The 18,439-nt window shown below is 33.7% G+C and overlaps 1 pseudogene; it reads left to right on the top strand.

Annotated features, from left to right (window-relative positions):
- LOC108472340 (probable disease resistance protein At4g27220) overlaps nucleotides 1-7,144 on the top strand; it is a 94,365-nt pseudogene extending 87,221 nt beyond the window's left edge.
- Nucleotides 7,145-18,439: the final 11,295 nt, after the last annotated feature.

Below are 18,439 nucleotides of genomic sequence, written 5' to 3'. Positions count from 1 at the left end.
ACTCACATAACGTACATAACAACTTACATAACTTAACTAATACATGTAGTGTAATCTATTAATTTCCTTAAAAGCATATAGTTTAAAGTTCAAATTTCATAACTTACATAATCTACATAACTTACATAAAACATAAAATATATAATATCGGATTTATATAATAAACAACTTACATGTAATTTATTGTCAACTTTAGAATTCAAGAACTACAAAATGGATAGGAGTTGGATGAAATTGTCAAGGGTAAGCAACGCCTATCGAAATGGAGTACAAACTTTTCTGAATTTTGCATTTCAAAATGCAAGCCAAGAGAATATGATTCTTTGCCCGTGTAAGAAGTGTGGCAACATCAATTGGCATACTCGTAAAGTTGTCTACGAACATCTAATTGTTGATGGCTTTATTCGGGGGTATAAAAAATGGATTTTCCATGGAGAGTGTACATCTAGTGGAACTTCTTCAACGATTAATCGACTTATCCCGACATCGATTACCATCGAGACGTTAGACAAGATGACATGGAAGGTATGTTGCGGGATGCATTTAATATGCACAGTCATGGTGAGCAATCGTTTCCACCTAACTTTATTGCATCCGATGATTGTAATATTGGTGGAAATGTTTTTGGCGAAACGGGAACAAGTGCACCTTATGAGGAGCCAAATGAAGAAGCGGCAAAGTTCTACAATTTACTTAATGAAATGAACGAAGAACTTTACGAGGGATCAAAATATTAGAATTTGTCCTTCTGAATTCGTTTATTTCACTTAAAATTTTTGGGAGGGTGGACTGGAAATTCTTTTACAATGCTACTAGAGTTTCTGAGAGAGATGTTTCCTTTTGCAAAAATCCCCCAATCTTGTCAAGATATGAAGAGACTAATAAAAGATTTGGGCCTTGGGTACGATAAAATTCATAGTTTCCAAATAACTGCATGTTGTACTAGGTGATCAGAAGAACCAACAGTGTTGTCATGTTTGCGGCAAGTCTCGTTGGATGAATGGGAATACAGAAGATGTGAATGCGGATGAAGGTGGGGCACAGTTAAGAAAGAAGCCAGTCAAGGTTTTGTGATGCTTTCCCCTAATACCAAGACTTCAAAGGCTTTTCATGTCGTCAAAGACGACCGAATCTATGATGTGGCATCATGATCAACGGACCGATGATGGATTATTAAGACATCCTGCGGATTCTTTAGCTTGGAAATCATTTGACATGTAATTTTCAAGCTTTGCAAGCAATCCTCGAAATGTGAGGCTTGGGCTAACAGCTGACGGCTTTAATCCATTTAAAATCATGAGTACTTCATACAGTACTTGGCCTGTGGTGCTTGTTCTTTACAATTTGCCTCCATTGATTTGCATGAAGCAGTCTTCGTTTATTTTATCAATGATTATTCCTGGAGAGAAAGGTCCCGGAAATGATAGACATCTATTTGCAGCCACTTATTGAAGAGTTAAAACAATTATGGTCGGGTGTTGAGACATATAATATATTAAAAAAAGAGAACTTTTATTTACGTGCAGCTTTATTGTGGACAATTAATGATTTCCCGGCTTATGCTAATTTATCGGGTTGGAGTACTAAAGGACGTTATGCTTGTCCTTGTTGTGCTGCGCAAACTTGTTCGAAGTGGTTGTACAATGGGAAGAAGTTCTCTTACATGGGCCATCGTCGGTGGTTAGATGGAAATCATAAATTTAGATTTCAGAGGACTCTATTTGATGCTTGAAGAGTCTGAGAAGCTCCTCAACAGACCGTTGGATCTGAAATCTTGTTTATGTTAAAAGATATCAACTTCAGTTATGGGAAGATGAATCAACCACCTAACACGCAATCAAAGAGAAGATCGAGGGATGAATCCGATGATGAATCTGACGAAGAGGATGATCCTAATGAGGCAGACTTGTGGAAAAAAAGAAGTATTTTTTTTTTGAGTTTCCTTATTGGGAACATAATATTACGCCACAATCTTGATGTCATGCATATTGAAAAGAATTTCTGCGAGAACATAATTGGGACAATTTTGAATGTCGATGGAAAATCAAAAGATAATCTTCAGAGTCGACTTGATTTAGTTGACATGAGAATTCGGCGTGATCTTCATCCTCAAGTACTTCCAAATGGGAAATATCGGTTGCCATCTTCTATTTTTTCAATGTCAAAGGAAGAGAAAGAGGTGTTTTGTATGGTGTTGAAGGATATAAAGGTCTCAGATGCGTATGCGTCAAATATATCTCGATGTGTGAGTCTTAAAGATCGAAGATTATATTCATTAAAATCACATGATTACCACATCTTGATGCAAGATTTACTCCCAATTGCTTTATGGTGCTGCATGTCAAAAAATGTGACGTCCTGTATAATTGAACCATCCAATATAATGAAAGCTATTTGTGGCAAAGTTTTGGATGTTGAAGAACTTAAGAAAGTACAGGATCGAGCTGCTTTGACTTTATGCAATTTGAAAAAGATCTTTCCACCTTCCTTCTTCTCTATTATGGTGCACTTGGTAATCCATCTCCCTCAAGAAGCAATACTTGGTGGACCGATTTTTTATCGATGGATGTATCCAATAGAAAGGTGCTAATTTATTTGTCAAGTATTTATTTATTCGCGTCAATACATTTAGTTACAACTTTTGATAAATATTGTATATCGTATTTAGGTTCCTAAGCAAATTGAAATCTTATTATCGCAATAAGCGTTATCCAGAAGGATCAATTGCTGAAGGCTACTTGGTAGAGGAGTGCATGACATTCTGTTCTAGATATTTAGAAGATGTTGAAACATGATTGAATAGACCAAATAGAAATGCTGGGTTCAATGATCATAACTTGGTCGAAACTTATTTATTCCAAAGTTATGGAGAACCAATCGGCAAAGTTGAAATTGCAGAATTAGATGATATATCGTGGATACAAGCACATCGATATGTACTTTTTCACCACAATTTAGTTGAACCATTACGCAAGTAAGTTCTAAAATTTCCTCACATATTCGCCGTTTTGATATGTTTATCTTCTAACCAATTACACTTGTTTTTAACATAGTGAGTACAAACAAATTTTAAGATCTCATGCACGTTCTCGAAGATTACAACATCGAGAGATTAATAAGTTATTCACAGAATCTTTTCATGAATGGTTAAGTCAAACGGTATGTAACTAAAGTTAATAAGTTACATATAATCCCGAAATTTAGTTAATTATTTAATTTACTTTCGATTCAATAGGTTTGGAGTGGAAAGGACGTCAATGATGAAGTTAAATGGCTTTCCCAAGGTCTAAACAGAATAATAAAAAGATATAGTGCCTTCCTTATCAATGGATACAGATTTCATACAAAGTATCGTGAGAGAATGAGGAGAACTCAAAATTGTGGAGTTGTTGTTAATTCTTCAATTACAAGTTATGCTAGTGCTAGCGACAGTAATCCGGTTGAGGGTAATGTGGAGTATTACGGACTTCTTACCGACATTATTGAGTTGGATTACTATGGCAGATGGAAAGTTGACTTATTTCAGTGTGATTGGGCTGATGTTAATACTGCTCAAGAAATTAAAGAAGGTCAAATTGGTTTTACAATGTTGAATTTCTCTCGCTTGATTCACACTAGACAACAATTGATGGACGAGCCATATGTATTTTCCTCTCAAGTGAAACAAGTTTTTTATTCGAAAGATCCAACTGATGAGGGTTGGTATGTTGTACTCCGGAACACCCCTAGAGACTTGTTTGACATGGGTAATGGAAGTAGAGATGACATCGTCGAAAGATCAGAAACATTACCTTTTCCAGAACAAAACTTAGATGAAAATATCCCTAGTACTAGTACACAACATCATTGGGTTCGACATGATGTGGTTGAAGATATTTACGAATAATGATGTAGTAAGATTTTACAATTTTTTAACTATATGTAATATTATAATTTTAATCTTTGTCATGTTATATAATTTAACTATTTTATATGTACTACTATTGTTGTAATTTGTTACTAAAACTTTAACAATTTTATGTGTATTGCAGGAAAAATGCGTAGAAGAAGATTACGAGATTTAAGTATTGTCCAGAATACTCCAAATTTGGAAGAAGGAAATAGTGAACAATGAGACAGCTTGTTGGATCTTCGAATGTGCGAGACACTTGATGAGCTGAAGAATTTCAAAGTAATGTTATGTTCATTTTATATGTGTTGACTTTTATTATTGAATTATTTTTCAATTTTAATATAATAATAGTATATCATTTTCAATTGAAAGTGGTGGGACCTTGCAGAGTTCAAGGACGTCTGTTGCTTAGAGATTTATCGACTTAGATCTGTCGAGCGTGTTAAAGTAAGTAGAAATACTCATGGTCACTGTTGGATCTGAAGCTCGACTTTTAGCAGGCTATTTGGGCATTTTAGCATGAAATGCAAATATGTTGCCTATCAACTACAAATCATGGTATCACATGCCTGATAGCAACAAAAATCAGGCTCTCGCTAATATTAAGGTAACAAAATGTGAATGTAATTTATAATACTTTGGTTTAAGTTTCATTTATATTTACATTCTAAACTTATGTTTTTTTAGGAGAGATTTGCTTTAGAAGTCTCCGATGATTATATCAAGAAGGCATTAGGTAAAAGATGGAGAGACAATAAAAGCACTTTAAAGAAACAATATTTTAAGAAAGACATAAGCCTCGAGGAAAAATTGAGAAATGTCCTGCCGGGAATGCTGAGGTATCAATGGGAAGATGCGGATAGATTTTGGAATTCAAAGAAAGGAGAGGTATTGCATATTTCCAAACTCTTATATATAGTGTTTACTATATACGTAATAATAATTTTATTATGTAGGACCGTGAGCGAGTTGGAACAAGCGGTGAGGCAAAAACAAAAATTCACGCTACCTGCAGGTCGAGAAGTTTTGCTACAGAATGAGACCGAGGTATTATGAATTTATTAATTATTTCAAATATTAATAACTTTCTATTATTAAATAATATTTTTACTACTATATTGTAGGAAGTCAAATCCGGACAAAAAGTTGGACGCCTTGACTTTTTGAGATTACGATAGGAAGAAAGATGGATCTCCTATGACATCCAAGTTGGAGAAATTATGGTATATTTACTTAATAATATTTTATTTATTCTAAATATTTATAATCTTTAATTATAATTGTTTAATTCAATTCATTATTAATAGTTTTAAATAATGTTAAGTTATGTTGCATTCCTTTTTATTATATATTTCGTTTCTAACTCTTTAATTGATTTTTTAGGAGAAACTAAAGGAGAAGAAGGCGGAATATGAAGTGATTGCTTCGAGTGATAGTTCTATTAATCTTGAGAACATTGATAATAGAATTATCACTGAAGTTTTGGGTCCTGAAAGGTACGGTCGGGTTCGATTTCAAGGATCTGGTGTTACCCCGACCCAATATTTTGGATCCGGCTCCCAGCAATACATGCCTTCCGGAAGTTAAGCTCGAGCTAAAGTTCAGAGGTTAAGAGACCAGATAGCTCAGATGCAAGCGAACATGGTTGAGCAAATTGCCGAGGTTCAACGAAAATATGAAGAACTCCAGCAACAACTTAGAGTGGAGGCAGAGAGAGGAGGCGTGCGGCTGCGGAGAGAGGCGTAAGCACGAGCGATGGTAGCAGAAGCGAGCAAAAAGTACGATGACCTCCGGCTACAACTTCAAGAGATGATGCATATGTTTCAAACAATCGTAAAAGCCGCCATCTTAGACATTAGTTTTCTTATTATAAGAATGTTTTTAAGTTTTATCACGTTTACCATTATTGTAAGAATATTTTAAATTATACTTTATTTATTAATTACATCATATATCTTTAGTTAAATTTAAAGTACCATTTAGAATTATTGTTTTTGGTTGTATTTTTATGCTAAATTTGATGTTTTTGGCTGCATTTTATACTATATTTGTTGTATTTTGGTTGGATTTTAATGCAGGAAGGGCTGGATATTGGTGAAAAAAAAATATTGCAAATCTGCCAAAATTAGCGGCATTTGTGGAAAAAGCGTCGTTAAAAGTCACGTCTTTTAGCGGCACTTTTCCCACAAACGCCGTTAAAAGACATGACTTTTAGCTGCGCTTTTCCCACAAACGCCGCTAAAAGACGTGACTTTTACCGACGCTTTTACCACAAACACCGTTAAAAATACGTAACTTTTAGCGGCGCTTTTACCAAAAACGCCGCTAAAAGATGTGACTTTTAGCGGCGCTTTTCCCACAAACGCCGTTAAAAAGACGTGACTTTTAGTGGCGCTTTTTCCACAACGCCGCTAAAAGTCACGGCTTTTAGCGACGCTTTTCCCACAAACGTTGCTAAAAGCCGTGACTTTTAGCAGCGTTTTTTTCAATAAACGCCACAAATTTTTGTGGCGTTACCTATAGCGGCGTTTTTTGCGGAGTTTTAAAAAGCGCCACTAAAGGCTAAAAAAAGCGCCACTAAATGTCTATTTTCTTGTAGTGCATGCAAGTTGCAGCTGAAGCATATGCTGCTATTTTGTTACTTTTCAACAATATTTTTTGCTTAGTTAAATAAGAATTAAGTTAGTGACGCGCTTGATGTAATTTGGTGCTGATAGATTTGATAAATCAGCTTAACCAAGAGTGCAAGAAAGGTTTTATAAGTTTCAAGACTTAGTTAGTTGAGTTAGGTATGTTTAGGTAACATTTTCATTTTTTTGACAAGCTAATTGATTGGTATATGTAATGCCTTTTGGTTTCAATGAAAAGATGATGAATCTTTCAGCAAATTCGTTTTCTTCTTTTGGTTTTCTATCAAGCATTTTGTTTATATAGCTTAAGCTGAATTTCTTTGTTTGTTTAGAAGATATTGAAGCTCAAAGCTTAAGTTTTAGCTGAAATTTCTTATGTTGTTTTCTTAGTTCCAACATTGATGATGAGGGAAAACCATCTCCTTCTAATACTTTCCAGGAAATCCGTGTCCAAACAATGGATTGGTGGGAATCAGTGGAGTGGAAGCACTCTATTCTCAATGTTAAGAATGTTTTTGAATCTTTGCTCAAGTTCTGCAATCGCTACAATTTGGAGTGGAGACTATCTGTTGGCTCAAGTTTTGTTATTGTTGCGCGTTTGAGTGGCTACACAATGGAGTAGGCTAATGTTGCAAGTTGGCCAACTATACAACAGCTCACACGTATGGTGAACTGGCAAAGTGTGAGCTGACTCTGCAAACTGTTAATTACGAGTTGTTTCATGAAATGGCAAACTGCAACCTGACCACATGAAGTGTCAAAGTGCTAGCCGGCTCTACGAAATGGTGTACTGCGAGTTGCATGCATTGAGCTATAAAATGCAGTTAATCCTTTGGTGCATGTTGACTCTATCGAGTTGCATGGAAAATTTGTTTAGTTACTTAGTTGAAAATGAACTAAATTGATAATGTTTTGATGTGTTTAGGTGCTGATTGAGTTGATTAGTCAGCTTATCTATCTCTGCAAGTAATATTTTTCAAGTTTCAAAACTGATTAGTGGTATTAGTTAAGTATTAGGTATGAAGACTTGTTATATATTGTATTGTTTTATGTTGAAAAATATAGCAGGTATAGCAAATCAGTTTTACTGCTAGCTTGCTCGTTTTCACTACTGTCCTTTTGCTTCCTTTCTTTATGGTTTATGGTTTTCTTCTTTTTGGAAAAATGTTCATATAATTAAATTTTAAAACTAGAAGATTAAACTCCAGTCCTAACTAACCTATAGTTAAATTTTACTATTTCCAGACATACTATCATATTTGCAATGTCTTACCATATTACTCACAAAAAAAAAACAATTAATGAATTTAACGACTATCATTTTCATCAAAATTGAATAAGTATAATAACAAAGAATGATCCAATTGAAGATTATAAACTAAATCTAAAGACTAATATCAAATTCAATCAAACATATTTAATTGTTACCATTTGATCAGGACTACAATTTTAAATATAAGGACCCAAACGTATGAAACTGAAATTCTATTTGCAGTACCCCTGAAAACTCTGACTCAATTCAAAAACAATATCAATTTATTTAAAGTTTATCGATTCTAAATAGATCACATTTTAAAGATATTTTTAAAAGGTATAAACCTCCACTCAACACCAATATTGTATAAAAATAATTATAACTAATATGGATAGCTGAAATAAAGATTTAATTCACATATTATACTAATAATACTCTGGAATGACATATTTTTATGCATTAATTACATATTTATTTTGAGTATGATCCGACTAATTTGAGTTATTTATGGTTTTTTATTTGGTATGGATTAAATTGATGGCAAAAGGAAATTTGGGGGCAAAAAGCGTAAATTTCAAGACAAAATGGGCCAGCGTGTGAAATAGGAAAGATATGGTGCCAAAAATACAAAATATGAAAGACTTGAGGGCAAAAGTTCAAAGAAGAGATTTTATAAATACAAGACTCTATTTAAATTTGAATTTTATTAGGATTATTGTTAAGATTATTATTTATATTTAATTTCACTTTTATATTTATTTATCTTTATTTATCTTTTAGAATTTAAATAGGAACAAACTAGGTTTTCTAAGTACTATGAATAAGGGATTGAGTAACACAAATTATACTCATCTTTTCTCTAAAATCTCCTTCTCCCAAAAAGCTCTAGCTTTTTGTTCTTTTTATTATTCAATAAAATTCTATTTGATTAAACTTATTTCTTTTTTCCCAAAAAGCATGAGCCACTAAACTCATCTAGCCAAAGGTTGTTGACATTCCCCCAAAAAGGTTCATGAGGGTTAGAATCCGCACTTAGCCTTCTCAACGAGTATTAATCGTTCCTCCACATTACGGGACTGACGCTTCCGTCCATGTCCTTCCAAAAGAGATCTTTTCATCTTGTGCAAAGGCGACCACTTTGTATATTTTAGGAAGGTTGCATACTAAGTTCATTAGCTTACTGAGTCAGTGGTTGTCGAGCCTAAGAGACAAAATGGCATGGCATTCACCATTGAAAAGTGATGATCTAGTGTAAGACGGCCCCACAAAAGTGACAGTTGGCTAGAGTTAGGTTGCTCTAAATCATAAGGTTAAAATCTAAGTGGACCTGGTGGTCGTAAGCGTCCTCTTCCACTATAACTGACTTATTCTATCATGAGAAGGATCACCTAAAAGCCTAAGATTGAACCCAAAGAGGATTGAGATAACCAGAGGCTAGAATCCTTCAATCAAAGAATCTCTTCTCTCAATTCTGTTTATTTTTACAATTTCAATTTCAATTTATACAATATCAATTTGTCCATAATTTTAATTCTATCTTTTTTATTCTTTTTAGATACGTTGTTTTTCTTGGGCACGACTGTGCCCGGGATCTCGAGGAACAAGAAGTTGTGTAAATTTAGTCTCTAAGGATTTGACCCTATTTCCCTTATACTGTTCTTTTCGTTATTTCATAGGAATAGGTTATTTTTGGTGCTTTCAATGACATATCATATACTTTAAATTTTGTACAAAATAAAGTTTTCTGTAACGCCTCAAATTTCTTATGTTTGCTTCTGTAATATTTTGACACAAGTATGTATCTACTTCAGTGGTTAAGTTTCTGAGTGTGTGTGAAAGGTCTTGGTTTCAAGCCTTAGCTTTAGCAAATTTGGTTATTTTTGGAATAAAGTCCTATCTCTGTTCAGTGGGCTTATATTTAATTACCTATTATTTCATATCAAAATGAGCCTGCTGGTTCAGGTGGTAAGGGAATTGGTGTGCTGAAGATCTTGAGTTTGAATCTCTGCGTTAGCGTGGGTATTTATTTTTGTTCGGTTGTTTAAGAGAGCTTCGGTAGAAGTTAAATTCTGGAGTGGTTGGGATTAAAGGGTTAGTGAGAAGTTGAGGGAAATCAATTATGTTAATTTTTTAATTTTATTTTTTATCTTTTCCCAAAATTCCCTCTGCTTCTGACGTTTCTTTCTTCTCTTCCAAAACCAAGAATCCCCAATTTTGTTCTCCGTTGTTTTCTTTACTCTCTGAAAAAAATTGTTAAACCCTTTTCTTCCGTTCTCAGTCCTTGTCCTTAATCATTACTGTAGAGCCCAAATTTTGCTCGGGCCTAACAAGCAGAGCCCAAAACACCAACCGTCCAATTAGCACCCTACTAAACCACCCCACTAACTCTAACACCCCACTAAACCGCCCACTAAACCACCCCACCAACTCCATCACCCCACTTGCCTGCAAAAAGAAAAAGGAATCAATTGTAAATTTTGGCTATAAAAGCCATTCAAAACTATTGTAAAGGGGCTTTTTTTTGGAGAAAAAAGGAGGAGATACTAAATACGAACACAAAAACAGCGATTGAATATCGGTTTTTTATTTCGAATGATTTGTGCATCGTTTCAATTTGCTCCTCATTTAAATACTGTCTTTTATGAGTTGGAATATTTGTATTTTAAATCCCTATTCATTTGGGCGCATTTCATTCTAGTTCTTATCTACGCTTTAGGAATTCTATTTGTCTACAAATTCATGTTTTTATTTCCATTGAGTTCTTTAAAATTCATGTTTTTATATTCTTTATAATTCATTCATTATTTCTTTAAATTCATTTAGCATTCATTTTTTTATGTATACATTTTGAATTACCTTGATAAGTTGCGTTGTTTTTTTATTTTTGTTAAGTTATAAAATTATTATTTTAAAATTTAAATTTCCTTTTATATAATATTGTTTAAAAATTTTGTATGATATTATATACTCTTATATATGTTACATGCTTATAATTTATGAAAATTAGCTCTATTCTATATACATTATCGTTTTCATGTTATTGTATGTAAATATTTTCTTTTAGATTTATTATATATATTTTCTTTAAAATTTATTTATGTACAATTTGGCTTTCTTTTAGGAATCTTTTTGATTGTATATTTCGTTTATTTTAAATACTTTCATATATTAGTCTTTCCGAATATCGTTATTTACCTTATTTTTTCATTTTACATATATCGCTAGTCAAATTAATTGGTTTTATTTGAAATTATGTTGTATGTTATTTATTTTGAATTTCTTCTTGCATATTATATAATTTAATAATCATTTATATATTATCGATTTTATGTACATATGAGGTATTTCAAATCTAGCGTGTGTTAATCCTTTGTAAATTTTTTCATATAGGTTTTAAATTGTTTTTTGTTATGTCGGTTCCAAATTTTCATATTGTTTTGTGTATTATGTGTCATTTTTTGTTTTCATATTATAGTTACATATTATTGTTTCATGCAAGTAATTATGTTTGTATTTCTTGTTAATGCATCATGATTATGATTCTCGTATTCTCTAAATGTCAATTGTCTTTTATTTCTAAACAAATCGAACAAGTATATTTTGATACGGTTTTTATAATTGTTAACTTGAGCCCCCCTCAACATGAGGAAATCTTTCATGTTTGGAAGTTTGAGAGATCGTGCCCAATCGTGCTGAGTTTCGATTTTTCATTCGACTAAAATATAGAATATCCTTTTGAAATTTCGTCTATGTTCTCTTAAATTAAAGCAAGGCAATATTTCGTATTTGGAAGTTCGATAAATCGTGTCCAATCGTGCTGGGTTTCGATTTTTCATTCGACTAAAATACGAAATATCCTTTTGGAATTTCATCCACATTTTCTTAAATTAAAATAAGGCAATATTTCGTATTTGGAAGTTCGATAAATCGTGCCCAATCGTGCTGGGTTTCAATTTACCGTTTGGCCAAATAGCCAAATATCCTTTTTGAAATTTCAAATGTATGAGCTTTGGAAATTATGGGATGATCTCGTATTAAGGGTTTGAAATGTTGCATCCAATCGTGCTGGACATGATATTTTATTCCTTCTGAGAGAATCTCGACATCCAATTCAAGCTATCTAAACGCTTTCAAAGGAATTGTATTTTAAAATCTTTTCCAAATTTTCAACATTAGGACGTTAATTGATCAATACGGTACCGATTTTGGGCGTTGTGATGGTGCTAATCCTTCCTCATGCATAATCGACTCCCGAACCCGTTTTCTAGTCTTTCATAGACCAAAAATACTGTTTTAATAAACCAAAATGCTTTATTAGAATGATTGATCAAAAGGTGACCCGATCACACCTAAATAAAAAGGATTGGTGGCGACTCCATACCATGTTTTAAAGTCGATCCCCATTTTCCAAAATAAAATGTTTCGACAATTGCTTTTGTGCGCTTCAAACTTTTGATTTCTGTATAATCGGTAAGTGAGTTCAGTTGCATTTTGTTGCCATTCGATTTCTTAAGGTTGATTCTTTGCTATATCTTTCGCATAGGAGAATGGGTGGAACAGCAGCTTCTATTCAACAGTTGAATCAGTATGAGTGAACGGGTGTGTTGGTGGTAAGTGTGTGTGTGCATCTTTCAGTTTAGTTTTGAAGGGTTGAGAATTGTTGGCTAATTTCATTATGGGTATTTTGTTTTTAGGTTTTGAAGGACTCGGGTTTGGTTTCACATCAAATCTGTACTAGGTGTGTACCTGACACACAAGAAAATGAGGTTTCAGTAAAAGTCGAAAGACTTACTATCGACACCACACGGCCATATGGTAGGCCGTGTGCGACGACACAGCCATGTGATCGACGAAGGCTTGCGCACGGCCGTGTGATGGCTAGGGTGTAACCGTGTGGGCCATATAGGCGTGTAGGCCCACACGTGCACGTCATACGAGCGTGTGATATTTGGGCTAGGCCGTGTAATCCACACGGGCAAGGCCAATCTGGGCGTGTGGGCTCACATGGGCATGTGGGCCCATTATACTAAAATTTTTCGTAGGGTTGCACGAGTCATCCTAATTGACTGTGGACCTACTGTAGGGTCGGTAAAGGCTTACTAACCCTAAAATTATGTATTCTGCTAAACTGATGTACTGTTCTGAGCATGTCTGTGCTATGTATATCTGCTATCTGTTTTTTATAAGCATGTTAAGCATGTATTATCTATAATTCTGTATGCATGTTCTGTTTTGTTACTGTTATTAGGGAGGGATTGTTATAATGGAGGAAGTGTTTTGAAAGGCAGTTTTGCCTATTATCTGGCAGCATGGCTGCGTATATTTGTTATGTGCCGCATCGGTACAATATAGTGTGTAGGGCTAGGTGGGTGTTTTAAATCCCACATGGTCTGTTGGGATGGTTGGAGATAGTGTGTAGAGGATAGGGGTAGGATATCTAATTTCTGATGATGACTATATTTCTGTATCTGTATCTGAAATGGACTTAGGCCCGAACGTGCATTTGTGACAGTAATGGGCTTAGGCCCGAATTTTTATCTGTCCGATTCCGATTTTCTGGTTGTGTGCATGCTTAAATTTGTTGGGTTATATACTGAGTTTACGTAAACTCACCTCTTTTTCTGTTTGTCTGTACAAGTAACCCACAGTCTTAGGTGGATCGGTGCAGCGGAGGACTCGACGGTGACCACCTATTTTATTGTTTTGTTTTGTTTTGGGTTATTAAGTTTTGGCATTGAAGTTGTATTTTCTGGGACTTTGGACTCTTTTAAAATTTTGATGTTGGTTTTGGGTTTTTGGTTTTTTTTACTTATTTAAAACTGTGATGGTTTTCTAAAAGCTTGAACGGATTTTCTGAACACAACGGTTTTTACAAGCTTCCGCTACAAACATGTTTTATCTCTAAAGGTTTAAAAGCTTTGAAAATAATAATAACTCTAAAGGCTAATGAACTGGGAAGGTTTTAACTTAACGACAATGGCTTTTCAACCCTCTTCATCTTCGGATTCCGCCATAACGTTTAGGCCGAATTTAGGGTGTTACATTTTCAGTGACAATAATAAAAGAAATAAAGAATAGGAGGCGTATTCCTTCGTATCACGTTTCCTTCTATATATAATCAGAATAAATTTATTAAATTTATTAATATAAATATGTTGATCACATCGTCTATATTTTTTCTAGGACCAAGTCCAATAAAAAATAAAGGTCCAAATGTTAGTTCAAACACATCTATATTTGCAAATACAACAACTTAACATATTTTTAATTATAATATAACATATTTAATTTTTATAGAATAATAAAATAAAAGAAAAAACAAGATGTAAACTTGTAAAGAAGTCAAGGTCAAGTCGAGTTCTACTTGGTTCGATTCTCGATCTTTCCATGATAATGATTTATTTTAGTTTTTAGACTTAAAATTTCAAAGTTTTTTTCATAAATATTTTTAAAAAATAATAATTTTTAAAAATTTAAATTATTTTCTCTATTTTAAATATAAAATATTTATTTTTATATCATAAAAAATTAAAACTAATTATATATTATGTGAAATCCTTTTCTATAAATCGACTTTTTATTTTAAAATGAAATGTAGCGACGTAAAAAATTTTAGTTTCGCTTGGTCGCTAATTGTGGCGATTTATTAAACATTTGAAAACCAACTTTCGATTTTATTAACAAAGGAGTCGCCACCGATCCTTTTTATAGGTGTGATCGGACACCTAATAAAATTATTTTAAAACAAAAGAAGGCCAAATTTAGGTCTACGTGAAAGTCCGAGAGAAAAATTGGGGTTCGGGAGTTAGTACTGTGAGGAAGGTATTAGCACCTCGCGACGCCCAAAATTGGTATCTCATAAACATGTGTTGACTTGATTTTCAAAATACGAGTTCAATATAATATTTAATCGTGATCCGATTGAAAAATGAGAATTATTAGTTTTGATTTTTTTAGAAAGGGTGTCCTGTTTTTAGCACAGTTAATTTAATTTCACCCAACATAGCGATGAAATCGATGGCTTAATATTAAATCGGTACATTGCCTTAATTTTGAAATTAATTAAAACATGAGAAAAAATATTCCTAAAGTGAGAAATTAAAATAGATAAAGGACCTTAAAAAATGATATCATTAATGAAAAATATTAACATGGAATACTAGAATATTAGAATAACAATAATAATGATATTTACAAAATAAAAACAAATCATGTACTAATAATAAAATAGGAAAAATGATATATTTGGTAATAATAATATAAAATAATAATATGTACATAAAAATACATATATATATATGCATATAATAAAAGTATGTAATAATAATAATAATAATATCTACAATAAAAGAAAATATTAGGAAGCGTACATAAAAAATATATACATAAAAATTTACAACAATAATATAAAATAATGATATGTGCAAAATATATATATACATATGTACATAAAATATACACTAATATAATAATAGTTATAATAATACTAGCAATAGTAATAATTTGTAATAATAATCTATATACAATATGGTATTTAAAATATATATATATATATGTATATAATAGTATTTAAGAATATATACATAAGAAATATATAACTAATGGCATTAAAAAATATATACATAATATATATAAAATACCTAAAAAAAGGGGAAAGAAGAGAGAGGGAGGGGGAAAGAAATCCGCCAAGGGGGGGGTCCTCGGTCGATCGTCGATCGTCGCTTCGTCGTCGACCATCGCCGACCACGCCTGATGGTAGGAAAAGGTAAAATTTTTTAACAATATATGTATATATAAAGAAAGAAAAAAGACAACACAAAAAAAAGAAAAAAAAGATTCGAAAGAAGAGGAAAAAAGAAAAAAGATGCAACCTTTTTATTGATGTTTCTTTTGTGTTCAAAATTTGAAGGGATTTTTGTGTTTTTTTTTTCAATCTTTGTAAAATCCCCCCCTTCTCCCTTACATGATTTTTGAATGGCTTTTTATAGCCATCTTTTACATGATTTTCTATTATTTCTTTTTCTATTTTGTAGGTGGTGGTGGTAGACAATGGATATCAAAAATGGGAGGAAAAATGGGGCAAGTGGGAAAGTGGTTAGGTGGCTAGGGTTTCTTGGTTTTTTTTGGGGGGGGGGTTAGGTTTTTTCTTTTTTTTTGGGGGGTTAGGTTTTTTCTCTTTTTTTTTTGGTTAGGTTTTTTTTTGGGGAAGGGCTTAATGGGCTTTTGAATTGGGTTTAATATTTGGGTTTTGTAATGGGTTTGGGTAGATGTAAATGGGTCATGGGTTAAGGGTTTTTAGTGGGTTTAGAGGTTTGGTTGGGTTTTGATATAATCGGGCCCGGGCAATTTGGGCTTCTATATTGCCCTCTTTGCTCATTGTCGTGCAACGATAATAGAGCAAAGACTTTCAAGGAAGACCAAACTTGCCCAGTCTTGCTAGGTCTTGACTTGCTTTGGAACTCTTCTTGTTTAGTTAGTCCCTTTTCAGTCCACCTCATCTTGTAGCTTTGGTTCAATCCACTGCAAATTCGGAGATATGCCTTGTAGTTTCAATCTGTTCCAATGTAACTTCAAGGATATGAGATTTGTGGCTTCGATCCGCTTCACTGTAACTTCAGAAAGATAAGATCTACAACTTCAATATGCTCTTCTATCGCTTCAGTGAGATAAGGTTTATGGTCTTTTCTTCTGCGACTCCAGAAAGGTAAGATCTGATACCCTCGATCAACTCCACTGTAACTTTAAGGAGACAGAATCTGACGTCTTCAATCAGCTTCAATCTTTATTCTCTACTCGGCATGTGATCCTGAGCTCAACTCATTTTTCGCAATATGAATTGACTCTCTCGATATGTGACTGAAGGTTCAACTCACCTCTCGCAATATGAGTTGATTTTTGAAAAACAGAAATTAAAAGACTCAACTCAACTCTCGCAGAAATTAAAAAGCTCAACTCACCTCTCGCAATATGAGTTGAATTTTTTTGAAAAAAACAGAAATTGAAAATAGCTCAGCACGTGAGTCAAGGCTCAACTCACTTCTCGCAATATGAGTTGATTTTTCAAAACAGAATCTGAAAAATAGATTTTGAAAATACTCGACATGTGACCCGAGGCTCAACTCACATCTCGCAATGTGAGTTGATTTTTTTGAAAAATATAAATTGAAAAAATACCACGCAGTGTGATCTCAAGCTCAACTCACCTCTCGCAATATGAGTTGATTTTTTGAAAGACAAATTGAAAATAGCTCAGTAGCGTGAGCCAAGGCTCAACTCACCTCTCATAATATGAGTTGATTTTTTTTGAAAGGCGAAATTGAAAACGGAAATTGAAATTACCTCGGCGTGTGACTCGAGGCTCAACTCGCCTCTCACAATCTGAGTTGATTTTTTGACAACAGAATTGAAATTACCTCGGCGTGTCTCGAGGCTCAAATCACCTCGCAATATGAGTTGATTTTTTTTTGAAAGGCGAAATTGAAAACGGAAATTGAAATTACCTCGGCGTGTGACTGAGGCTCAACTCGCCTCTCACAATCTGAGTTGATTTTTTGACAACAGAATTGAAATTACCTCAACGTGTCACGAGGCTCAACTCACCTCTCGCAATATGAGTTGATTTTTTGTAAAAGCAAACTGAAAATACCTCGGCATGTCTTGAGGCTCAACTCATTTCTCACAATATGAGTTGAAAAGCAGAATTGAAAATAGCTCGGCGTGTGAGCCAAGGCTCAACTCACCTCTCATAATATGAGTTGATTTTGAAACTTATCTTGGAAAGCGATTTTGAAAATACCTCGATATGTGATGAAGGTTCAACTCACCTCTCGTAATATGAGTTGATTTTTGAAAAAGAAATTAAAAGACTCAACTCAACTCTCGCAGAATTAAAAGCTCAACTCACCTCTCATAATATGAGTTGAATTTTTTGAAAAAAAAGAAATTGAAAATAGCTCAGCACGTGAGTCAAGGCTCAACTCACATCTCGCAATGTGAGTTGATTTTTTTGAAAAATATAAATTGAAAAAATACCACAGTGTGTGATCTGAAGCTCAACTCACCTCTCGCAATATGAGTTGATTTTTTTGAAAGACAAATTGAAAATAGCTCAGCGCGTGAGCCAAGGCTCAACTCACCTCTCGCAATATGAGTTGATTTTTTTTTGAAAGGCAGAAATTGAAAAACGGAAATTGAAATTACCTCGGCGTGTGACCTGAGGCTCAACTCGCCTCTCACAATACGAGTTGATTTTTTTGACAACAGAAATTGAAATTACCTCAGCGTGTCCTGAGGCTCAACTCACCTCTCGCAATATGAGTTGATTTTTTTTTTGAAAGGAAAAAATTGAAAAACGGAAATTGAAATTACCTCGGCGTGTGACCTGAGGCTCAACTCGCCTCTCACAATACGAGTTGATTTTTTTGACAACAGAAATTGAAATTACCTCAGCGTGTCCTGAGGCTCAACTCACCTCTCGCAATATGAGTTGATTTTTTTGTAAAACAGAAACTGAAAATACCTCAGCATGTCTTGAGGCTCAACTCATTTCTCACAATATGAGTTGAAAAACAGAAATTGAAAATAGCTCAGCGTGTGAGCCAAGGCTCAACTCACCTCTCGCAATATGAGTTGATTTTTGAAACTTATCTTGGAAAGCAGATT

Source organism: Gossypium arboreum, chromosome 11 (assembly GCF_025698485.1).
Source record: "Gossypium arboreum isolate Shixiya-1 chromosome 11, ASM2569848v2, whole genome shotgun sequence".
Lineage (NCBI taxonomy): Eukaryota > Viridiplantae > Streptophyta > Magnoliopsida > Malvales > Malvaceae > Gossypium > Gossypium arboreum.
This window is presented reverse-complemented; position numbering and strand designations above follow the sequence as displayed.